This window comes from Conger conger, chromosome 4 (genome assembly GCF_963514075.1).
Source record: "Conger conger chromosome 4, fConCon1.1, whole genome shotgun sequence".
Lineage (NCBI taxonomy): Eukaryota > Metazoa > Chordata > Actinopteri > Anguilliformes > Congridae > Conger > Conger conger.
This window is the reverse complement of record NC_083763.1, coordinates 41,502,797-41,528,949: the sequence shown is the minus strand read 5'-3', so window position 1 is coordinate 41,528,949 and position 26,153 is coordinate 41,502,797. Positions and strand designations below refer to the sequence as shown.

General features: G+C 42.0%; 1 long non-coding RNA gene across 1 annotated transcript; it reads right to left on the bottom strand.

Moving 5' to 3' along the window:
* Nucleotides 1-7,966: 7,966 nt before the first annotated feature.
* On the bottom strand, nt 7,967-11,514 carry LOC133125863 (uncharacterized). Its single transcript, XR_009708471.1, has 3 exons — nt 11,489-11,514; nt 11,337-11,412; nt 7,967-8,437 (listed from the first exon to the last, which is right to left on the bottom strand). It is a non-coding gene; the product is annotated as an uncharacterized LOC133125863 (long non-coding RNA).
* Nucleotides 11,515-26,153: the final 14,639 nt, after the last annotated feature.

The following is a 26,153-nucleotide window of genomic DNA, read 5'->3' as shown; positions in this document are numbered from 1 at the left end:
AGTCTATGAGCCTGCCTGATAATTAAGCTGAGAAATGACATTTGGATGTAATATAAATGCCAAGTGAACATGTGTAAAAGGCAGGAATTTTAATTATGTAGTTAAAAACAATTTTGTTTAGCTTACATTTTTCATTCTTCTACAGCTTCAACATGTAATCACCAATTTAATCAAGTTTAGCATATAAAAAAGATAAGAACACTTTCTTTATCATATGTAGTTTTATTCAATATATTTAATATAAAATATGTAAAAATATGGTTCCAGTTGGCTTTATCTAACGTTAACGTTATCCACTAGAGGGCAGCACTCTATTCGTATTTAGAGTGAATTTCCTCACAGAGCAACAATTCAGTAATTTGATATGGAAGATTATTAAATTGACTTGTAATAAAACGAAATGGACTACATTAAAAATAAAACTGAGACGGGTGCGTGGGGGTTGGACCCAAAATGCACGACTCAGAAACAATAGTAATATAAAGACCCCTCAGGGCTTTATTCGGGACGAATCCCAGGAGAGTAGTCAACATCAGCAAAGTCCATACACGTAGATCCAGCCAAACAAAAAGTAAACAAACAAAAAGCACGGTGCCGAGGGAAGAAGCAAACTCGTAGTCGGTAGACGTGCAGGGAGGTCCGGTAGCAGGAGAGCTGTCAGCGGGGCAGATGAACAGGCGGACGGCAGGCAGAGGCGTAGTCGTGGGTGAAGCGGGAGTCGAAACCATGAAACAATCAGCGGGGCAAAAGTACAAAAACGGTAGGCGGGGACGTAGTCAAGAAACAAACGAAGGTCACAAAACAGAAATCAATAATCAATAGTCGATGACGGGCTTGGATCGTAACGTGTAATCAAAACAGTAAATGCTCAAGAGTTGCGTGGAAAACAGAGGCAGACAATTTCGCAGTGAACAGTTGCGCGACTGGGCTATAAATGCAGGTGTAGACAGGTGTAGACAATTAGTTAGAGCGTAGCAAGGAAATGGAAAACAGGTGCGATGGATGACAAGTTTAACAAGGAGATTAGTAATCGTTAGTAATAAACCTATCCTGCCCTAGCATTAGTAAATTAGTAAATGACATGCACGAGAAACGTAAGGTAACATGAACACATGATTAGTTTGTTAGTCTCTACCCAATCCTGATCTAGCGTTAGTAGTTTTAGTAAATAGACAAATAGAAACAATTAGGAAGTGAATGACAGAAGGAGAGGGAGAGAAAAGGCGGAACGCAAGGTTTGCGGAAAAACATGTAAAAGTGTATGCATAAACCGTGACCAGTTAACGTAACAATAAACATAAATCAAAACATGACACAACGCGAAACTAAGACGATAACCACTAAACATAACCAGGAATATAATCGTACGAAAACATAACTAGACATGACAAGAAAATAAATCGTAACGCGACATAACTAAACAACATGACGAACCTAGACAACATAATACATGATAAGACACTACGTGACTAAGACAACATAAATAAACATAAATCAACATAAAACATGGCGAGACAGACCTGAAACGTGACAAAAACTGTTCAATAAATCCCAAATGGTGTCTAACATGACCTATTGAATGTCATTCTCACTCCCTAGTATCTGGAATCTGCATATCTCCAGCCCAAGATCTCAAATTGCGCTAGAATCTCGCCGACTTCCGAGGTAGTTTTAAGCAAAAGTGTTTGGCCAAATGAGCTATAAACTCCAGGGATGATAGCCAGGGGTGTTCTCTAAATTTCCTGAAAAGCACAAGTTGATAGGACACTCGTAGCCACTATGGCGAGTGTTTGTTTGACTGAAGTGACTAGCGAATTCTCAAAATGGCTTCTGTGTTGAATAGGAAAGGAAAGGATAGTTGATTCCAAATGAACCAGTAGCATGTGATTGGACGAACAAAATGTCAATCTTTCAGCCCTGGACACAATGCATGGTGAGGCCAGGCCTCCGTTGCCCACCCATTTTCAGTGATCTGGCCAATCACATATTGGCATGAAAAAAAATGCATTACATTGACTTCTATGAAAAGCTAATTTCCTAGGGGAGGCCTGGCCTCCCTTAATACAAACTGATAGGGAAATCTGGCCTGTTGCTTTACAATTGCAATATTGGGTTTTAGCCATGGGAAAATTTAGATTTATGAACAAAACTAAAATAATATGAATATAAAAAATAAAAAATATGTTTTTTGTTAAAATAAATAAATAAAATAAATATATTTATTGTTTTTTTTTAAATCTCTCTCTTCTCTCAAATTATTGGGGAGGCCAGGCCTCCTCCACCTCTATGGAGGAGCCTCCACTGATGTATAGATGTCATAAATAATCAATTGTAAACTAGCAACATGTGGGCTAGTGACACCAGAAGATTTGCAGATTCGGCTAGGGAGGAGCGATTACGATGATGCCAATATTAAGGAAGACTCAGGAGACATGAGTATACTTTGAAAAAGGTACCATGTATTGAAATAGAAAAAAAAGAAATAAACAAATTAAACAACAAAAAAGTGGCCATACAAAAAAAATAGATTTCATCCAAAATTATAATAAATCAAATTATGCAAAATACCGGTTCTGACTACTATCTTCCCACTAATTCATTCAACCAAAAAAAATCCTACCAAATGCAAAAAACACAACCAAAAATACCCCAACTCAATATCACATGTTTGAATTAGTAGTTCTCCTCTTCACACAATGGTGCTTTCACTCTGGCCCGTGTTCAACATAGTCCAAACGGGGGTAAAAAGTCAATTAGTCCAATAGTCAGTCAATGAAAGTGAGTTAATGTGCTGATCCAGGGAAATACCAGAGTGTGTGTGTGTGTGAAGGAGGAAAAAGCGGTGAATGGGGCTTGGCTGCAGCGTGGCCTACCGCCTTGGCAGGTGAAAGGCTGGTTGCTGGTTTTCTTCTTGGTCAAGATTAGGTTCTGATTAGCTCGCCATCCTGCATTCCTTATACTCGAGTCTCTTCGTGGTCAAAAACCTGGCCTGTATTAAGCAAAGGCCTTCATTCAACTGTCTAATAAATACATATACATACAATAAACACATGTACAAATATATATATACAGCATCTATTTCACCATATTCACATTGCATCCAACTGTAACCATCTGAATAGCAATATGCTACAGGTATGTAACCGGGTTAAACTCCTATACATGAATAAACCCGGAGCTGCACTAACGCAGCACTGCATTTAGCCTGTTAGCTGGTAGCTAACCAGCTAATAAACCAAACAAACTACCATCGCTACACAACAGCGGTAAGTTTGTTTCAAGTCATACGATAAAAGACTGCTGGTGATACGAGGTAAGTGTCTGCAGTTTAAACTTGCGACATGAGTCACTGTCAGTTCGTTTTAATATGTGACTAACAATAGGACAACCACTCACCTATTCCCTCCGACAAAAGCACTCATGCAACCAGAGTCCCTCTCACGATTTCACACAGGATAGTAGGACTTGTAATCTACAAGTCAATAAACCAGTTAATAAGCAGTTTATCAGTTAAATGCTGGAACATGCCGGCAACAAACATTTCCCTACTGACCTGCAGCCGCTCCGCTCAAGCCTCCCCATTCACCTGATTAACTGCGCATCGACTTCCCGTTTTCTAATACTGCGGCTAGTCCGTTGCGGCTCTAATTGGCCACCGAACCCATGTGACCTTGCCTCACCAGATTAGCCAGAAATATTTAAGGTGGTACCTCCGGGTTACATCCTCCCCCCCGACTCCATGCACGTCCCGTTGCATGCTAAGCGGTTACATTACATGGACTTGGGAACTATAAGAGGACTGTGACACCCCATCCCCACCCAAGGCTGCAGTACAGGCTGTAGACAGACTTTGAAAAAGAGACTGCACTACGTGGATCAAAGGATTGCCTAACTGGATGTACTGAAACCTCTGAGGGGGTTCTCTGTGTCTATGTGAGCGTCTGAGTGAACTGCCAGCTTCTGCTGGATCACTGGCAGTGTCAACTGGTTCAGTGGGTATGTCAACAACATTAATGTCAGGTTCTCCAGATGGCTCAACTTCAGGTAAGGGTTCATCCAATAGGACTTCAATAAATTGATTTTCCTCCACAGATTCCGATAAGTTATTTTCCTCCATAGATCCAGGTAAGTTGTTTTCCTCCATAGATCCAGGCAAGTTGTTTTCCTCCATAGATCCAGGCAAGTTGTTTTCCTCCATAGATCCAGGTAAGTTGTTTTCCTCATCATTACTGGGGTCATGCATATGCTTCTCAACACAAGGCAGGAAATCTGGGGCTAACGATGATGACAGAGAGACAGGGTTAACAGTGGGGTCAACAGCTTGGTGGGTCCCCATCTCATCTCCAGCCTTGACAGTGCTTTCCACAGTGAATTTAACTGTTGGCTGAACATAGCTTCCCAAAACCTCACAATCTGATTCCGCCTCATAATTAACATGGTCAGTCTCATCACTGCCTGGGTGATGCCGTGTTCGTGGCCTACGAACAGGTGACAACTGAGGAAGTTCTGCCGTTGTCATGGGAATAAATCCACAGGGAAGAAGAAGATCTCTATGCAGGGTGCGTTTAGGCCCATCTTTATTCTCCGGCCGTACAGTGTAGACTGGGAGATCTCCTGCACGCTTGAGCACCACATAGATATCAGCTTCCCACTTGTCCATGAGCTTGCGCTTTCCTCGAATACGCACATTTCTGACCAACACCCTGTCTCCCACTTCCAGGTCTGAAGTGGTTATTTTTTGGTCAAATCAAGCTTTGTTTCTCTCTCCCACTTTCAGAGCATTTCGAGAAGCGATTTGATAACTTTCCTCCAATCTAGTTTTGAGGTCTTGCACGTACTGAGTGTGAGTTTTGAACTGACCTCCTTTTACAGGCAAGCCAGAGACTAGATCAACAGGTGTCGAGGAGAACGTCCAAACATGAGCTCATAAGGGGTGTAACCGGTGACGTCATTACGGGTGCAGTTATAGGCATGAACCTAGGGCTTGACGAATTCTCGCCACTTTGACTTTTGCTTGTTCTCCAAGGTCCCCAGCATGTTAAGCAATGTGCGGTTGAATCTTTCCACTGGATTTCCCTGGGGATGATATGGAGTTGTCCAAACTTTCTGAATTCCAGAAATTTCACAGAGTTCTTTGATTAGTCGAGATTCAAAGTCGGGGCCTTGGTCAGTGTGTAATCTCTCTGGTATGCCATAATACACAATGAGGTTGTCCCACAAGCATTTTGCCACTGTCTTTGCTTTCTGAGTGGGCGTAGGGATAGCTAGTGCAAACTTGGTGAAGTGATCAGTTAGCACAAGAATATCCTTGATGTTGCTGCTATCAGGTTCAAGACTGAGGAAATCCATGCATACCAACTCTAGTGGACGAGTTGCTTTGATGTTTACCAAGGGAGCTGCTTTCTCAGGCAGTGCCTTCCGGCGTATGCAGCGATCACAGGTCTTGATTTTATGTTCCACAGCTGCCGCCATTTTGGGCCAATAAAACCTTGAACGGACAAGATCAAGGGTCCTCTCTATGCCTATATGACCCATGTCATTGTATAAGCTCTGGAAGACAAGTGCTCGTAGCTCTTCAGGTAGAACAAGCTGATAAGAAATTTGCTCACCCTCTTGCCTTCATCTGTACAAGATCTCGTTCTGCAGCTCTAGTTTGTTCCACTCCCTCAACAACAGTGGAAGTTCAGGGAGCTCAGTTCTTACAGTTGGAGGGATCTTTTCTCCAGATTCCATCTGAAAGATGATTTCACGAATGCATGAATCAGCTGTCCTTGAGTTCAAGATGGGACAGCACTGGAAGGACAGGTAAGTCATGTTGATCGTCTGACACATAACTGTCAGGAATAGCCGCTGCAGAGAGAGCAAGAGACTCCACAAGTGTAGGACTGCACTGGCTGAAGACAGAGTCGGGAGTAGTTCTGACCAGGCAACTCTCACAGATAGCGCTAACAACATCTGGGGGAAGAACTTCTGTGGAGCTGTCATCAGCCAGATGCTGCTGCGTGAAGCGGTTTATGCGAACCTGCTCTTTCTGAGACTGGCTGTCCTCCAGGGGGATCTCATGAGGTCTTCGAGAGAGAGCATTGGCATCCAGATTTTGCTTACCAGCCCGGTACTGAAGTTTAAAGTCAAAGCTAGACAGAGCAGCTAGCCATCGGTAGCTAGTGGCGTCTAACTTAGCAGAGGTGAGTATGTAAGTGAGGGGGTTACTGTCAGTGACTACACTAAACTGACCTCCATACAAATAGTCATGGAACTTCTCGGTCACACTCCACTTGAGTGCAAGAAACTCCAGTTTGTGGGCTGGATATCGAGACTCACTGTACGACAGCCCACGGCTGGCAAAAGCAATAGCTCTCAACTTTCCATCCTGCTCTTGATAAAGGGCGGCTCCCAGTCCAGTGGTGCTAGCATCAGTGTGCAAGATATATGGTTGCTTTGGATCTGCAAACCCAAGAACTGGAGCACTGGTAAGCTTTTCGATGAGGGCATGGAAAGCATCTTGACACTCAGGGGTCCACCGACCTCCAAAAGGCTGCTTTGGATCATGATACTGATCCCCTACTCCCTTAGCACCTTTGCGGAGTGGTGGGTAACCACGAGTGAGCTCATTCAGAGGCCTAGCTATGGCAGCATAGTTTTTAATAAACCGCCGATAGTAGCCTGAAAAGCCTAAACAGGACCTTAGCTCTTTCAGATTTCGGGGAATTGGCCAGGACCTCAGGGCATTCACTTTTTCTGGATCAGTTTCTACTCCCTTTTCCGATACCACATGTCCTAGGTAACGGACTGAGGATTGGCAAAACTTCCACTTTTCAGGGGACAATTTCAGCCCATACTCTTTCAATCGTGCAAGCACTCATCAGTCTAATTTCATGCTCCTCCAGAGTTCGGGAAAAAATGATCAAGTCGTCTAGGAAAACAAGGACTTCCTTCAGATGTAATTCACCCATGCATTTTTCCATCAATCGTTGGAATGTGCTGGGAGCATTTGTTATTCCCTGGGGCATTCGATTGAACTCCCAGAAACCAAGAGGGGTAACAAAAGCAGTTTTAGCCTTGTCCTTCTCCTCCATCTCGATCTGATAATACCCAGACTTCAAATCCAGCACTGTAAACCACTTGGACCCGGTCAAAGCTGAAAAGGTCTCTTCAAGGTTAGGTAGTGCATAGGCATCCTTCACTGTTTGTAGATTAAGTTTCCTGTAGTCTATACAAAGCCGCACATCTCCGTTACGCTTTCGGACTACCACGATAGGTGAGGAAAATGGTGACTCACTCTCCCTTATTACACCGGTTTCAAGCAGGTCTTGAAGATGTTTTCGGACCGCCTCTTCGTCCTGAGGATGGATAGGCCTGGCACGGAGTTTAAAGGGAGTCTCATCATGTAACTTGATATGATGCTTCACCTTATCGTTACATCCAAAGTCAAGATCGGAATGAGAGAAGACCTAAGGCATAGCACCCAGCTTCTCAGTAAGGCGCTCCTTCCATTCAGGTGGCAAGGGAGAGTCACCAAAGTTGAAGTTCAAGCCTGAACTGGGTTCTTCCTCTGAGACATGGGAGCTTGTGACACTGTGCTGACAGATGATACTGTGAAAGGCTCCAAGTTCAGCAATGACACTGAGGGGTGAAATGGTAATGGCCTGTTCTGTGTCATTAGCAACTACTCCTGGTACCTTGTGAGGTGCAGTAGAAGAAAGGGTGATAAGACGAGTCTGGATGGACAACCCTCCCGGCAAGGATGACCGAGTAGGATGTTCCACTATCGCCCATCGATCAGTGAAGGGGTCTTGAACTTTGGCTGATCCCTCCAGAATGACAGTGTGGCCTGCCGGAACAAGAACCGGGGCCCTGCTGAGCAGCCGTATAACTCCGGCTCTGCCGTCTTTGGTCTGCTTGTGCCGTAGTTCAAGGGTTTTCAGTACGGCTCTGTAGCCATAGGAACTCGGTTGGTGGCCTGCAATCTCACTGTTGGAATACAGCTCGTAAAGTACATCGAGGGTATTAGTTCCTATAAGAACTTGTAATGGAGTGTCAGGACGCAAGTCAGGGACCACAAGTGCTAATGTTGGCACTTCAAAGTTGGCTCCCAGAAAGTCTTTGGGAAAAGCCACCGTCATCTCCACATAGCCCAAATGTGGGACTGACTGGCCAGCTGCACCTTCAACCTCCAACAGTTTGTTAAGGGGTTTCACTTGTTGGTCAGACAGGTTCTGGTTGTAGAAAGACACAGGGATGGTTGTAACTTGAGAACCTGTGTCTAAAAGGCAGTTACTTTCCACCCCAGCTATGTTAACTACAGCGGTGCATTTTGACCCAACCAGTCCTTTAGGCAGTTTAACAACTGGAGGGTGAGCAGTTGACTGCTTGAGGTCAGCGTGTTGCTTGAGCTGATGATCAGGACATGTTGGCTCAGTTTCAGTCCCCATTCGCCCTGTAATAGGAACTGAAATTAGTTTAAAGGGTCATGAGCAGCTGAGGGATGTTTGTTTCCCCAACTTTGGCACTTCCCATTGAATTGTCTCCTTTTCTCTGCAACTAATGCAGGATTTGGCTCTTTATCACATTGGGGTTTTGTGTCCCCGTCATGCCCACAACGAAAACAATACCCTGGTGTGGGTCTGGTAGCGTCTTGTTTTTGTGAGGGCTGTCTCTCAGATTTATATTTGTCATGCTGCCTACTGGCAGAAGCTGACTTGTATGTAGAAGCAAACTTTGGCTTTTGCTGGTTGGCTGTCAGAGCTGCCAACTGGAGCTGTATCTCAGCCATTTGCTTGGCAAGTTGTTGGGTAAGTGTAGTTAATGCAGCACACACACCTTTTTCTTCCTCAGTATAAGCAACCTGCTGGTGAACTGTCACTCTCTGTCTTACTGCGCCAAGATGCTGCTTCATGCGAACGCTTTTTGCAGCGTCAAGATCCTCTTCTGTACGCAGAAGCAATAGCAACTCTGCAAATGATGGGGGATTGGCTTTTTTTTGTTTTAGCTGCAGCTCTGAAATAAGAGAGTTGTCCCAACAGCCTCTACAGAATTGATTTAGAAGATGCTTATTCACTTCTCTGGCCATTATACCACCTCTTTTAACAGTTAGCGTCAATGCAACTTGAAGATGCTGTAGATAAGCTGATGGCTTTTCACCTGCATCCTGAAAAGTGTCCATGAACGTAGCATACAGCTCGTCGCCATCCCGCACAGTACCAAAAGCAGAGTCAAGGTGCTGCAAGTAGACAGTGGGTAAAGTGTCAGAGCACAAATGTTTAACCATGTCAGCAGCAGGGGACAAAAGACTTTCAAGAAGCTTCCTGGACCGCTGAAGGTCTGACACAGCTGGGTCTTTCATCAAAAGATCAACACTTGCACGCCAAATATCGTAATCTACTTCATGAGGTGGTCTTGGTATTTTACCTGAGAAGGCTCGGAGTTTCTGGGATGAAAGCATATGACGGGGGTTATCTTCTGTCTTTACAATGTGCTCCACTACATAGCGCTGTACTTCAGGAGGGTTGATATCACAAGGGCCAATAGGAGGATGAACTCTCGTTCTGGCAGAGTAAGCTATAGGCATGGGCTTGCTATCCGCATTAGCTGCATGAGGAGTACCCGCAGGAGAGTCTTTAAAAGGTTGAGATGAATATTTGAGTGCATCTGCCTGCTTGGTCTCAAGCATTTCCTCTGATTCTCCACTAGAGGCAGAATCGATGGCAGCAATGGAGACACTGATATTCATCATCATGTCTTTCAGAACTTCAGCATAGTTCCTGCCACTCATTTTAGCTATGCGTTCAAGCTCAGACAGATATGACTGAGTCTTAATGTTGCCTACGTTCTCAGTGTAAATACTTGCAAGACATTTAACAAGATAAGTACTCTCCCCATCCTCTGTGACAAAGGTATAGGGTAACTTGGGCTCCAACTCGGCCAAAGCTTTTCCCGAGGTAAACTCTACAACCCAATTTTGGTGAAACTCAGATCCTGGCTTATCCAGAACTGTGGCTCTATCAATAGGACCATATTGTTTGAGGAAATCTACTACCTCTTCTACTTCCCCAATTTGCTGGGTTGTACCAACAACCAACACTGCGTTCGGGATTTTAACACCGAGTAATTCAAATACTTCCATGTCTGTATTTTATGTTAGTGGACCAAGCTTTTGAGTTCACGATTTATGAGTGGACCTTTAATATTGCATCAAAAACCTCCCTCCTGGCTGGCTCGCCAAATTTATGTCGCATTTGTTTACAATAGATGTATGTCATAAATAATCAATTGTAAACTAGCAACATGTGGGCTAGTGACACCAGAAGATTTGCAGATTCGGCTAGGGAGGAGCGATTACGATGATGCCAATATTAGGGAAGACTCAGGAGACATGAGTATACTTTGAAAAAGGTACCATGTATTGAAATAGAAAAAAAAGAAATAAACAAATTAAACAACAAAAAAGTGGCCATACAAAAAAATTGATTTCATCCAAAATTATAATAAATCAAATTATGCAAAATACCGGTTCTGACTATCTTCCCACTAATTCATTCAACCAAAAAAAATCCTACCAAATGCAAAAAACACAACCAAAAATACCCCAACTCAATATCACATGTTTGAATTAGTAGTTCTCCTCTTCACACAATGGTGCTTTCACTCTGGCCCGTGTTCAACATAGTCCAAACGGGGGTAAAAAGTCAATTAGTCCAATAGTCAGTCAATGAAAGGGAGTTAATGTGCTGATCCAGGGAAATACCAGAGTGTGTGTGTGTGTGTGAAGGAGGAAAAAGAGGTGAATGGGGCTTGGCTGCAGCGCCGCCTTGGCAGGTGAAAGGCTGGTTGCTGGTTTTCTTCTTGGTCAAGATTAGGTTCTGATTAGCTCGCCATCCTGCATTCCTTATACTCGAGTCTCGTGGTCAAAAACCTGGCCTGTATTAAGCAAAGGCCTTCATTCAACTGTCTAATAAATACATATACATACAATAAACACATGTACAAATATATATATACAGCATCTATTTCACCATATTCACATTGCATCCAACTGTAACCATCTGAATAGCAATATGCTACAGGTATGTAACCTGGTTAAACTCCTATACATGAATAAACCCGGAGCTGCACTAACGTAGCACCGCATTTAGCCTGTTTTAGCTAACCAGCTAACCAGCTAATAAACACATAAAACCAAACGAACTACCATCGCTACACAACAGCGGTAAGTTTGTTTCAAGTCATACGATAAAAGACTGCTGGTGATACGAGGTAAGTGTCTGCAGTTTAAACTTGCGACATGAGTCACTGTCAGTTCGTTTTAATATGTGACTAACAATAGGACAACCACTCACCTATTCCCTCCGACAAAAGCACTCATGCAACCAGAGTCCCTCTCACGATTTCACACAGGATAGTAGGACTTGTAATCTACAAGTCAATAAACCAGTTAAGCAGTTTCAGTTAAATGCTGGAACATGCCAGCAACAAACATTTCCCTACTGACCTGCAGCCGCTCCGCTCAAGCCTCCCCATTCACCTGATTAACTGCGCATCCACTTCCCGTTTGTAATACTGCGGCTAGTCCGTTGCGGCTCTAATTGGCCACCGAACCCATGTGATCTTGCCTCCCCAGATTAGCCAGAAATATTTAAGGTGGTACCTCCGGGTTACATACAGCTTTGTGAGCATTTAGGAAAACAATAGTCCAGTAAAAAAATTCATACAAATAAAACATTGAGAACATTTTGGTTTTTCACTTTTTGAGATAGGGGGTAGGGGGGTTGGACCCAAAATGCACAACTCAGACAAAGATGTGATAAAGTCCCATCAGGGTTTTATTAAGGGAATGTCCAATGAGCGTAGTCGAAAAACAAGCAGTTCATAAACGTATAATCCAGCCGAAACAAAAGTACAGTACCGTGGGAGAAGGCAGTCTCGAAATCGGTACACCATGCAAAAAGTCCAGTAACCAGAAAAGCTGTCAGCGGGGCAGTAGTGCAGACGGACGGCAGGCAGGCTCGGAGTCAAAGGCGGTGCAAGAGTCAAGACCGAAGTCTGTTCCGCGGGGCAAAAGTACAAAGACAGCAGGCAAGAGTTTGTGGTACAGGCAGCAATGGTCAATAAACAGGCTTGGCTCTTAACGGGTAGCCAATGGCTTGGAAACCTACTCAACCGTGCACTGATAAACAGGAGGCAACAATTTCACAAAGACATGACATGAACACTGAGTTTATATGCAGGTGTAGGCAGGTGCAGACAATTAGCTTGAGAGCAGCATGCAAATTGAAATCAGGTGTGCAGGATTGACAAGTTAACAAGATAATTAGTAATCGTTAGAAATAAACTTATCCTGACCTAGCGTGAGTAAATTAGTAAATGACATGCACAAGAAACGTAAGGTAAACATGAACACATGGTTAGAATGTTAGTATTACCCAATCCTGATCTAACGTTAGTAGATTAGTAAGTAGACAGGAAAATGAAACAATTAGGGAAGTGTCAGTGACAGCAAGGGAGAGAGAGAAAGCATGAAAGCAATGTTTGCAGAAATACACAAAAAAGTGTATGCTAATCAATGAACGGAACAACATAACATGAAATAAACATAAATCGTGACATAACAAGTTTGTGAACTGTGACATATACAAACTGTATAATTTCACATGACAAGACTAAAAAATAAATTGTTACAAGAACTAAACATGAAACGTAACATGACATGAAAATGAAATGTAACAAGAAATAAAACATAAAAACGTGGTGAGACTAGACTAACATAATACGTGACGTGACAATAAAATAACTAAGACAATAACTAAACATGAAACATGACATGACAAACATAAAATGTGACACTTTTATTAACAACTACAAACAATAGTTGTTAAACCTAAAGTCAATTTATCCAAATCCAAGTAATTTCCATCAAGTTGCAATTTTTTAGTCACAGACTGGAGTTTCTAACAATGATGATTAGTATGGTTCATTGTTAGCTGCACAGTTTTTTAGCAAAAGGATGCTTTCACTCCTACCTTGTTTGGCGAGGACCAATCAAACGTTTGGCTCATTTTAGCCAACACCTCAGCAACACAACATAGAACTCTTGAATGTGTGAGCTACACAATCACATGCAAAATATTCTATGGAGTACCAGTTAAGCTCAAAAGATATCTAAGCAAGGACCGCCCTGGGACAGATGCCGTAACCTAAAAGCTCTGTCAGTGGACAGTAAGCTGTTTCTGCAAAAGTTTCCTTTTGTACTTTCTTTATCACACGCTTTTCGAACTCTGGCTGGAGATCACGTGATCGGTTATACCACACCGATTTGGGTGCTTTATTATATTACTAATAATGGGAGGACATGGTGTGTCTTATTATCCGCATGTATGGACCAGGGGGATCCTTTGGAATATTGATATAAAAGAGATTATTGAATTCATGGTATCATCTTATTCAGTCTTCCATATCAATATTCATTTGCCATTTTACAGAGAAACAAAACTAAAACAAGAAGTGTCAGCCACACAGAGCAGTCTGCATTCAGTTTCTGGCCATGACTATGACTACTGGGGCTTTGCAACTGGATATGGCTCCAAATCTGACTATGGTGTAGATGGCTCAGTCCTACTGCAGTACTTACTGGCACTTTCATGATTCCATTGACCTTGACAAGAGCCCCTGCACCAGGAGATAATTACCATATTTCATTGTAGATGTGATCTTCTTTTCAACGTGTGTTCAACATTCTGATGCACGGCTGGGGTACATGGCCAAAAAGCTCAATTTGACCATATCACCTGAAGTTCCAATGCTGTTTATCAAACCTTTTTGTTATTTCCCCATAAAAAATGAATTTTCTTCCCCCAAAGGCCTACTAGCATGCTGGTAGCATCTGGTAGTAGATTTGGAGAGTTTGTGTCCCCAGGATGCAACAAAAATGTGTAGATCTTCAACTTGAATTCCCTTTAATTTTTATTTTCCTCATCTGTCTCGCTGTGTGGGGGCAAGATGCACACATTTGACACATTATTTGTAAAAAAAAAATCTTTCTCCCTGAGCAGTTGTATTCATATAAAGAATATAATTACCATCCCACATAGCTCATTACCTGTATTGTTTATTTCATACAGCTTTCTATGTTCATCTTTATCAAGGATATTAATAATTTTGAACACCAAGAAATACTTTTTTCGCCATGTTACCGGCACAGATACATAGCAGCAGTAAGTCTAGGTTAATATCATAACTATCAAGGAAAAGTTAGCTAAATTAACTGCTTAACATAATCTAAAGATGGTGAATGAGAGAAAATAATGAATGCACAGACAGCTAATGCTCAAAGAAATAGACAAAGAAATGAACATTTCTTTGTCTATTTCACAAATAAATAACATTTTATGTTTATTACTGTGTCAATGGAAATGTCTAGTTCAGGTCACGTCAGGAAAACCATCTGCCAGAAATTCAATTCATCACCATTCCAGCTTTAAAATAGTTTACAATGTATTTCATACATTGAATGCACCTCAATGGACCTCATTAATTTCAACTACAAATAATTTTATTTTGATCTATGTTTCCCCCATTGAAGTCAATAGACTAGTTGCCCCATTCGTTCATTCGTTGCTAGGGGAATTCCATTACACCTGACATCATGCCAACTTCTTTCATATGGAATTGTAATCAGCTCACATTATCATGTTACAAAACAGGAATGCTATATCGGAATCTTCCCAATGGAAGACTGAATTATAGACCATAGAACCTAGGAGAGCTGCAAAACAGCCCACTATAAACAGCAAGTGAGTCTGACTTTGTTGCTGCTGTGACACCAGATAGGTAGAATAGGTTGTATTGAGACTATTGTAAAGGTCCTGCTTTCATTCAGCATGTGAATCGACTGTAGATATTATTACAGGAGATTCAGCTGCAATGCCATTTGAGTATTCTTGCAGTGAGTAATACGCAGTCTTATGCCTCTTTTGACCCATTCTTAAGATAATTAGAAAACATAATTTCAATATTGACCATGTGATCAAAATGAGTATATTGTAGTGAATCCACAGCATGTAGAGCCATCTCAGTTATGACTGATATGGGCATGCAGCTGACATAATTTGTCATTTTTAAATATGAGGACATTTCCATGTTATACCACTGTCAGAACCTGTACTAATATTAGATATTGCCCTGCTTTTCAGATGTAGAAGTGTTGCTTTCATATTGTTTACAGAAAGGGCTGTTTGCCACCATAATTCTCTATATAGGAACCTGAAGTCCACTTTTGTAAATTGCTAATTACATTTTTGATAAATCTTTTACTTTTGTGAGACAGAAAAAGGAAATGCCATCAGAGAATTGAATTTACCAATGACATTAGGCGCCCAGTCAACAATCCACTTCCATGTGTTTCAATTGTGACATTAGGATTTGATATAATTTTGGGCAAAAAAAGAACAATTTTATTGTGCAATTGAATTTCCTCAGTGGTCTCTGGGAGCACTTAGCCTAAAAGAATACACTTGCAAATCAAAAAGCTTTCAATCAACTCAAACCATATTTGGATGAGATGGGCTCCTAAGTGTAGTATGTTTCTGAACATTATTGAACATTTGACTGTCTGGTGCACACATATGTGTTGATGGAAACATTATTTTGTATTCCTGTGCCATTTTTTCATTGCCAGTGACATTTTGGGAGCTTGGGAAATAAATATTATTTGCTCATTTCAATGGAACTAAATACAATATTAGAATGACATAGATAAATAAAACCAAATTCAATATTAGAATGAATATTCCTGTAGAATTTGAATGCAAAAAGAAAATGAACAGCATTTTAATTTCTGGATCTTTCAAATATTGCTTTTGTAATGTACTTATACACTATACAAGCAAACATACAGTACATGTCCACTGTAGATTAGGGTTATCAATATCAATATCAATGGTTTCATAATATGGCAGTGGTGTGTTGGTGCTTAATTGGCAATGTGTGTGGATGAAAAACATGGTCGTGCCTGCCTCTGGATTAGTAATCTCTTGGAACTAATCTCTTGGTCTAATCGGTTTGTGGTATCAAAGCACCATTTTGCAATTGCTAAAGCAAGTTAAATTATATCTGTTAATATCTCAACCATGTTATTCTAAGCTGTTACATGCTTTAAAAAAGTTCGACATTAGGGGTGTCTCGGTGGCGCAGCCTGTAGAGCACTGACTGCATGCTCATTGCGAGCCGCGACGTCAGCGTCCAACCGTCTGACATTTGTCGCATGTCTTTCCCTCTCTCTCGCTCCCATTCTTCCTGTCTCTCTATACTGTATATGAAAAAGGCCTAAAAAATATCTTTAAAAAAAAAGAAAAAAAAGTTTGACATTGAAACTACAACAAAGGTTATATTTCGCCAGCCACCACTTAAGTTTGATACCAGGCAACATTACATTGTCTGTTTGTTTATTGTTATTCCTGTTATATATAATTATTTCATATCTGGTTTATTGTCATCCATTAAAGTCCCTTGCATTCATCATTCATGCAGTCCCTATAGAGAGAGGGACCCCCCCCCCCCCCCCATGAGCATATGGGCCTCCCTTCCTGTCGGCTTCAAAGGCTTCCACACCTCTGGGGGGGGGGGGAAGGGGAGTCCCATGACCGTTAGACTTCAAATGGTCCAATCGAAAGGAAGCCAGCCCCTAACCACCAATCAGAGGTAGTGTTCACTTTTGTCAATAGTGAGTCCCATCATATGCAAATATGTACTGTACTGGAAAAAGGTATAAAGCTGATTCACTCAGTATTACCTGTAAGAATATTCTTGAGCAACATTGTTGTTGTTCCTGCGGCTGGCTACGAATAAACTTTCCTGTTTTCTAATGATGAACATTGGATCTGCTTCTTCCTGTGACAACGGTCATCTTACTGGTTCCTGGTAAAGCTTTGTTTTACTAACAGTATGTTTTCGAGCCATAGTCACTCCCCTGTCTGCATGCTGCACTATTTTGGTGGTTTTGGAGATTTCTGGGTTTCGACAATTCCTTCCCAGTCTTGCATTTTCTTACTTCCTGCTTCTTCGCTAGTTCATGTTGTATAGCACAAATCTTACGAATAACAACAAACTTGGATATTGTATAGTGCTAATTACAGTACAGTAACTGTCTGTCTAACTAACTAACTAACAGTCACTTATTTTGGGTAATTAATATTTAAACATGTAATTAACTTACTAACGTTATCAATTCTGCTCTGTAACTTCGCCTCTCTGTTCTGTCACTGATTGCTTGCTTAGTTTCAGTGAAGTGTTCGCACCTGCCTCTCGCTATCACTATGTCTCCTAACACTATGCAAATGTACACTCCTTAATCCGGAACCAGTTACCAGTATGCCTGTTAATTGAGATTCCTTACGACAGTTTCCGAGTTTTCTTAGCCCCTTTGTTTTGAATGAAATGCATACTGATGATTGCTCTGCTGTATTTATGTGCATTTATTGTGCCAAAATGAAAAGTAAAACTCAGAGTACAGGACACAACAACAATGCATGGACTCCGGGATGACGTGAAGAAGGCAGGCTTTAATAACAGAGGGTAGATCCAAAAATGTAATCCAGAAACGGGCAATCCAGGCAGACAGATACATACAGGGTAAGCAGAGCATAATTGGAAAAACAGGAAGAGTTCAAAATCCAGGAAGACAGACTAAACAAGCGAAAGTACAAGCACGAAATCCGAAAACACAGTCATCCAAAAACTTAGTGGTCAGTATCCCCGCCTGTCTTTTGATAATTTAAATCAAAATGTTCTTAGTTGATTGGTTATATTACGTGGTTCAAGATAAAAAGTTTAGTTTCTTAAAATAATTTCAGTAAAATAATAATAAAAAGTGAATATCATCAAGAAGAATACATTTCCTGCTTCAGTGTTCTTTGATGGTCACCTAACAAAATTAGAACATGTGAAATAGGTACTGTGACCCTATTGAGCAGACACACTTTTCGTATATTGAAATATGTCGGGCCTGAGAGATATGTAATTTCATACCTGTCCATCCACTGGTAGCTGGCTTTTTGTACTCCGGCAGCAGTGTACCTCTGTGCCAGTCCTTCGTATAAAGGCTCCAGTGATGCCTTGCTCTCAGACTGGACCATCACCCAGGAGAGGATCATCCAGTTCTCATTCATCACGGCATATGATGACATGGTGCCTGTTGTTAACGTCACCTTCCTGGCGACCTTCCGGGTGTGGTCCGATCTGAGGACCTGGCCAAAGGTGCCCTGGAGGAGGAGATTGATATCTCCCTCTTGTCGCTGGAATTCATTCAGGAGGCAGTCTGTGAGGTAGTATCCAGAAATGGACACACCGGACCACCCATGTGGACTGCCGTAGCCACCAAAGGGTGCCTTACCCCGCCTAATAAAGCCGGTGATGGTCCGATGTCCATGAGCTCCAGCCTCGCCGTCTCTGACACTTTGCACACTGTGCAGGTAGGCCAGGTGTGCCTGCTCATACTTTAAGTGGAGCATCTCCATGACCTGGTTGGCCATATCACCCGGAGACTTCCCGGTCCGTCTCAGCTCATGCACGATGGATTTGCATACGGCTTTTTTATAAGTGAGAATGGCTGGGAGGATGTTTTTTAATCTGGACGGCAGCATGGACAGCCATTGGGGGTTATCTGCGAACCAGTCCTTCCTGCATGCCTTGCAGCAAAGCCTGGAGGCAAACACGTAGTATTGTCCACTAATTCCTACAACTGCACGTGGCCTTCCCACGCCAGCAGAGGCAATCTGGGGATGACTGCAGCCGTGGAGACAGGGCAGAACATAATTGTTTCTCGCCCGCTCCATTAAGGACGATTCTGGCTTCCAAATAAAAAAAGGATGGAGCTGGAAATAATTTGGAGAAGGCAGGTCTGATATATGGTCAATGAGCTCCGGCTGAGGAGGGTGATAGTGAGACCATATTCATGAGATGTCTTACAGGTCGTGACCCTGGCCATAGGCCCAAATCCCCCAATTCGGTCTTCATCCACACCCTCTGCTGGTGTGAACAGTTCCAGCGAAGGAGCTCCTGGTCATAGCTTGGAGGGAGTGGAGGCGGAGGGGGAGGAGTTGTTGCTGGCTGCATTACTGCTACAAAACACAAAGTATGGGGTTACTGACTGAAAACACAAAATTAATGATGTAATGGTTAATGATTAATGATGTAATGGTTATATATTTACCACGCAAGGAAGAGGCATGCACAGGACTGCCTCTGGACACTGCTGATGTGGGACCACTCGGTTCTGAAGGAAAAAGTCAAGAGTCAAGCTCACATTCTGATACCATTTATATCCCTTTTTATAAATGCTATACTTCAATGCTATATTAAAATTGTAAACTCACCGATCCATTAAAAGATGTTTGACACTGCAATAGAACTTTTAGAACACAAGAGAAATTAAACAACACAGCCAGAACACGGCCAAAAAAAACAAACCAAGGTAATAAAATATTTGTTATGAGAGGATAGCCTCTCAATAACCAAGGGGGGAGAACCTCTGCCTGAAGACTTTGTTGGAGCTCTGGTGACTGCAGCAGGTGCTGAAGCTGAAGAAATAGACAAGACTTTGCTCAGAGGACATGCAAACCATAATTTCTCAAGAGAAATAACCATATTTGACAGGTAAAAAATTGTTTGCACAAAAAGATTCTTTTAATTTTAACAAAACATAAATTTACTTACACGGCCGAGTCTCCAGTTTGGAGGGCGACAGGTTCAGCATTGCTGCCTCCAACTCCTCATCGTCGTCCATGGCTGTTAAAAGAATGATACAAAATAAAAATTACATTACGCTTGTATCTGGGGCATCATTTGTCCATGTGTTGAACGTGAATATACACACATGATAACTCACCGAGTTGTTGTGAGCCCTGACCAGAGGGGGCTGGCGCGACAACAGTCGCCGTAGCTACTTCCTGTTGCCGTTGTTGCAGCAGCAGGAATTGTTGCAGCCTGTGCATCTGAGTTCCAGGACCGCATTTCCGTGCCAGGATGAAAGAAGCGTAGCCGTCAGCCCGGCTCTCCCACACTTCTTTCCAGGTGCTGTTGGCCCGCGGCCCGAAACCGACCAAATTTTCTCCATCGCAGGTGACAGTCGCAGGTGGAGCCTGTTTCTTTCTTTCGTATGCCAACAGGTCCTGGATTTCCTGGAAGCTGTCGGCATATTCCAGGAATGACAATAGGCTGTTCTTGCTGTGCCATTCTGCTGTAAAAGTGCCAGCCTTGGTCTCTTTGTCCACTCTTCCGCTTAAGTATATTGCATACCCTACATCATTTTCCAAAAGCCACTTGAAGCTTTTGCCCTTATATTTTTCAAACTGGAGGATGTATTCCCCCAGTAACTCTGTCCGGTCGGTGTAGTCCCCTCCTCTTTGGAAGACGACATCATGCGCATTCTGTCTGACCACCTCTTCTTTCACTGGCGCTGACCTGTCTTGCAAGGAGGGGTTGTTTTTAATTACTCTTGCTGCTTCAGAACGATCCTGCCTTAAAAAGCCCATCTAAAGCCCTTCTAAAACAAACCTTCACCTTCCCAGGGAAGAAAGGACCCGTTTTCTGGGCCATCTGTACAAAAAAAAAAGAAATTAGTCCACTAAATAATGAATTGAAATTGTGAACATGTCCATAGCAGCCAATAAAATAGGTGAGTATGTACTATGACATCTGTAGGATGAAACAGGTGCACAAAAGGCGCCAATGATAACAATGATAATAATAATAATGAGTTAGGTTAACTCGCTACACCGTCGTAGTAATCTAACTTCGTAGTAACGTTACACCCACAGCCGCTGTGAACAGCGTCCCTAGATACCACGAACAGCGTCCCTAGATACCATAAAAGTTAACTTCACAAATGACTCCCACTACTAGCTACCCAGCTAGCTACCAAAAACTTTTCATCCCATCGACATTATTCAAAGGGTGACACTGTATCTTTCCATTTTCGCGACGAAAGGTTAACAATAAATTACGTTCTCAAGAAATTAACGTCGTGTTGCTATCGGTGGAGGTAACTTACCTTAGTAAGTAGACTGGCTGACGACAGGATAAAAAGCGGCGATCCTGACGATTCTTTCGTCCCGACGATGGAAATGGTCAAAAGAAATCTTCAGTTCGTCGGTTTAAAAATGTAAACGCGAATAAAATATCAATAAAATCCGATCTTCTGTCTCTCTCTCTCTCTCTCTCTCGCTCTCTCTCGCTCTCTCTCTCTCTCTCTCTCTCTCTCTCTCTCTCTCTCTCTCTCTCTCTCTCCGGCTCTCTCTGTGGCCGGCTCGCTGTCATTCTCTATCTCTCTCGTACCGTTTCAAACGGACTTCTTCTCATTGGCCGCGGCGAAAAACGGGAAATAGCGCCAAGGCTCCATCGGGTTCAACGCGGTGGCGTTCAATTCATGGGTACCAAAGACGGGCCAGTCGTCACTTCCGGAATGCCCGCCGCCATATTTGTGTCCGACTGACACTTTTGGACCGTCACGGCAGCGAATACAGCGCATCTAAGCGAGACAGAGAGAACCTTTAACTTTATTTTGTCCCTTAAAATCTGCGAAGCGTCTGCCCCAACTTACTTTCCCCGACATCTACATTTATCTGATACATAATCCATTTATTTATTTATCCAGAAAGGTCCCATTGAGATACGAGATCTCACATTCACACAGTTACACACATTCACACATATGGTCATTTTAGAGTCACCAATTAACCTAAGTAATTCAACAACAATCATCAACCGTGTTATTTTGGTGGTGGTTAAGTCTAGAGTGATAGTGATTGCTTCGGCTTCGTGCGTTTCATTTACATGTGGCTATTAACGTTAGACTTTACACAGTTCTCGGTCGCTCTGATCAGAAATGCAGGACAACCAGCCGCGGGTCTGCAACTAGGCATAGCCTAGTCTACTACGTAATTGCGCCTCCTTGAGTTTGTTTAAAATAATGACATCGCTCCCATTATTTAACCAAGTAACATTGTCAACAAAATGTGGAACAATATTTTTTATCTTGTGACTAACTGGCTGACCACTAACATCCCTAAATTATAATAAAGTGCTGCATTTTTCACTTAACAGGTCAATCATTCCCAGGCTCTGAACACAAAAGCAACATGTCCATGGATAGTGGTGCAGGAGATCGGGACAGTGGTGATGGCACATTGCACATGTATGGCAGGGTTTAATTTATTAAATAAATAAATAAATAATAAAGGGTTTCACCATTTATTTCGCCAATCTAACTCCTTTGGGATCGAATAGAATTGTAGTCCAGGGTTTCTCTGACGACTGTTGTCACAGCCAACAGCACAACATATCCCGGGCATATTTTATCAACTTTATCGTGGATCTTCCTTCGTTTTCTCTGGTCGTTTTGGTTGTGGCGCGCAGCTGAGACCGGACACAAAGATGGCGGCGGTAAAACACAGTGACGTCACATGGTACCCATGAATACGCGGCTCCCGCGCGACCGGGGTTCAATTCCCTGACGGGGAGCCATCTTGTTCATCTGACCATCCAGCAGACTTTCTGCTTCTGGTCAGAATCCTGAGTGCAGAGTGCTTGAGTTCAGCATTGAGCTGTAGGAGATGATTCAGGGTCAGAGGCTCAAGATCGTTCAGGTCATCTGACACGGTGGAAATGGGATGATCATTGAGGATGGCCTCGGCTTCACATAGGGCGGTTTGGAGAGCCTTGTCATCCAGAGTCTGCTGGCGCAACACTGAATACAACACCTTCTATATGGATCTTACAAGTCTCTCCCATACACCTCTGTGGTGAGAACCAGAGGGTGGTTTCATTATACACTGAATTCCTTCACTGAGCATTTCATGCTGGATCTTACTGTGGTTCAGGTTGGTAAGTGCTTCTCGCAATTCCTGCTCAGCTCCTACAAAGTTGGTTCCGTTGTCCGATACCATTTCTTTAACTTGACCTCTTCTGCAGATGAACCGCCGTAGTGCTGAAATGCGGGAGTCAGTATCTAAAGAATAGGCAAGTTCCAGGTGGACAGCACAACTGACCAGGCATGTAAAAACCAAGATTCCCCCACTTCCTTCTCTTCACTTCTATGGGTCCAAAATGATCTGTTCCCACATATGTGAATGCTGGTAAGTCTGGAGAAATACGATTCCTTGGTAGGTCGGCCATTTTTTGTTCTATTACAGTGGCATGCCATCGTCGACACAGAAGACAGTCGCTGACTATTTTCCTGGCAGCAGAGTTGACTCGCATTATCCAATACTTCTGTCAGAGCTTTGAAAGCATATGGCTTCTTCCAGAATTACCTACAACCATGTGGATATGGCTCAGAAGAAATCTGGATAGATGGCTGTTTTTAGGGAGGATGGCTGGATGTTTGGACCTATAGAAGTGAAGAGAGGGAGGAATCTGGTTAAAAGGTACGGAGTACTTTTTACATGCCTTCTACAAAATACCTGTTTCTAGTGTGGCAGTAAAAGAAACATTGACAACAAAAAGATCAGAAGGAACTTAGGGCCAGATTTACGTACATGGAACTCGCAGCACAAAATGCGGCCTGATGAGGGTGTGTTGGTGCAGTTGCAGTCTGCCTGAAATTAGCATCTTATTTACAAAGGCTACAGCTCATTACGCAATCAGTGAATAGGACTGCCTATGCAACGCATGTCTTAAACAGCGTAGGTAAAACAATTAAAACACGGGTTTGAATATCTATCAGGTATTGAATATTCCTTGTTTCGGCTGCCACGTAAAAAGCACATCCAGTGCAAGAAAAAATGTGTACATATTCCAGCTGTGTCGGCTATTGTCGTTTGCCGGGATAGAATGGAAACGTTGTGTCGGAGGTTCCATGACACATTTTATTTCTCCCTGAAGCACAATTATTTATATGGTTGTTTTGTCACAGAAGTCTTTCCCTTTTTTTCCCTTTCCCTTTCCCTTTTTCTTTTCCGTGATTGTTTTGGAGGATAACTAATACAAACAAGCACACAACCCTGTTTTAAGGCAAAAAGCATGTCTTTCCACAATGGACAAAAGTGATTAAATGCAGCATATCAATGCATTCAGCCTTCTCTGAAACGATTATTTGAAACTTCATACTTGTTACTGTGACTCTGATTGAGCATGTTATTTCAGTAATTTCCTACTGCTTCACATGAGATATTGATTAATTTCATAAATTATTTTCTAAATATTTTCTGTGACAAACACCCTGCTTTAATTATTGCTTGGGTGTGATCATTAATTAGTATTAAGCAGTTTGATGATTTCTTGGAGTTAAAATAGTGTGATTTTTGTTGGAAAGATTATTTTAAGTTATTTAAAGATTCAGAGCCTGTGTCTCTATCTCACTTATGCCTCAGTTTACGCCTGCTATTTAGAGGCGGATACATTTTTGAACAAATCGACCCTGATTCATTGGTGATCTGTAGTAAATTCAATGGAATACATAATCAGCCATACTATCTCCCCCCTTTATTTGTGCAATCCACCCTTAAATATACTGTATATGCATTAAGAAGAGAAGTGTACCTTACGACGACTCGCCTAGATCACACACATACGGCGGTTCCAGCCCCGTGCGCCAGTTTGATACATATCGCAACGCATCTTTCCTGGGAAGAATTCCTCATATGTGCACCTGAAAATCATCGCAAAGGGCATAGTAAATCTCCCATAATGCAGAACCGGACATCCCACAGCCTCAAGAACATTTTTCAGTAATTTCTAGCTGCAGGACTATGATATGTGCACAACACTAATGACATGGTGCAGATGTCATTGCAGTTCACAGAGATCTACAGAGCACTCTATGCATGTAATCCACTGAATAACATACACTTCTTCTAACAGTTTTTTCAGTGAAGATTGGTATTGGTACTTTAAACTCCTCTATGTGACTTAAAAACACATTGGATGTATGTACATAAAACTAAAAAATTTGGCCTGACAAGGGTATGTTGGTGTTGGTGTGTACCCCGTCTGCGCTAATTAGAGTATGTGTATACCTTTCATATGAAGTGGAGCTTTAAAGGCATAGTTATATGAATATCGTCATTTGATGTATCTTCTGGTGTGATGTAAGAGTAACTGTGATATTCCAGTTGACCCGGTAATTGTAGATTGATTTAATCCAGAGATAGCGTAATGTTGAAAGGAGTTTGACATAATGGGAACATTTCATGGGAGGTTCTAGGTCATTTTTTATTTCTCCCAGAAGAGTAATTATTTCTACAGCTGGGTTTTTGTCACAGGGCGCAGGTGTTATCAATTCAATGATTTTTGTTTCCTGTTTTTAGTACTTTCTGTGATTCTTTTGCAGTTTTGGATGGTAACTATACACAGCCTGCCTGTCAGTTGTCATAAAATGTTGGATGCCGTTTGCTCCTTCTATAGCGACAGTAACAAATACTAAAACCACTCATAGCCAATTTATTCACTGAGTCAAATTCAGTAAAGTCAAACCCCTGTGTGGGGAAAAAAAACAACCATTAATGAAGCAAACTGCATTAGCTAGCTAGAGGACAGTGGATGAAAATGATGTGTTCACTGTCATATTTGGAGTAGGCTACCATTTTTCAACATGTCAACAGATTATCAAAACACATTTTTCGTCAGTCTTCATAATACAGTCTTCATGTGAATCTTCTTTTTTTTTTATTGCGTTGAAGCAGAGAGTTTATTTTAGAATTACATTGGTTCGACAGTTATTTATTATTTAGATAGCTACTGTAGTTAGCTGTTGTTTGTTCAACTTCTGAAGCAACTGATTGATAGTGTTAGCTAGCTCAGTCATATCAGTCTGGGGAATATAAATACTGACCTTGCTTGGTAGATTTTTACAGTAGATCTCTAATAAAGTTTGATGTAGTGCAGCCTCCATCCGATATCTTAATCCAACATGTCTTACATATGATGGTTTGTTTGTTGTTTAAGTTTTAAATTCAAACACAATCACTTCGGGTATATTTTTGCTGGACATAAGTGCTCAAAATGATGATAGCAGCTTGGCACAGACACAAACAACACTCCTGCATGCACATGCGTAGGGCTACCATGGTGACAGTTTAACTTGACTTGAAACTGGAAATAGCAGAGCTCATACAGCTTTGCAATTAACTAAGAAACACTTTTATTTTCACTTTTATTAACAAATA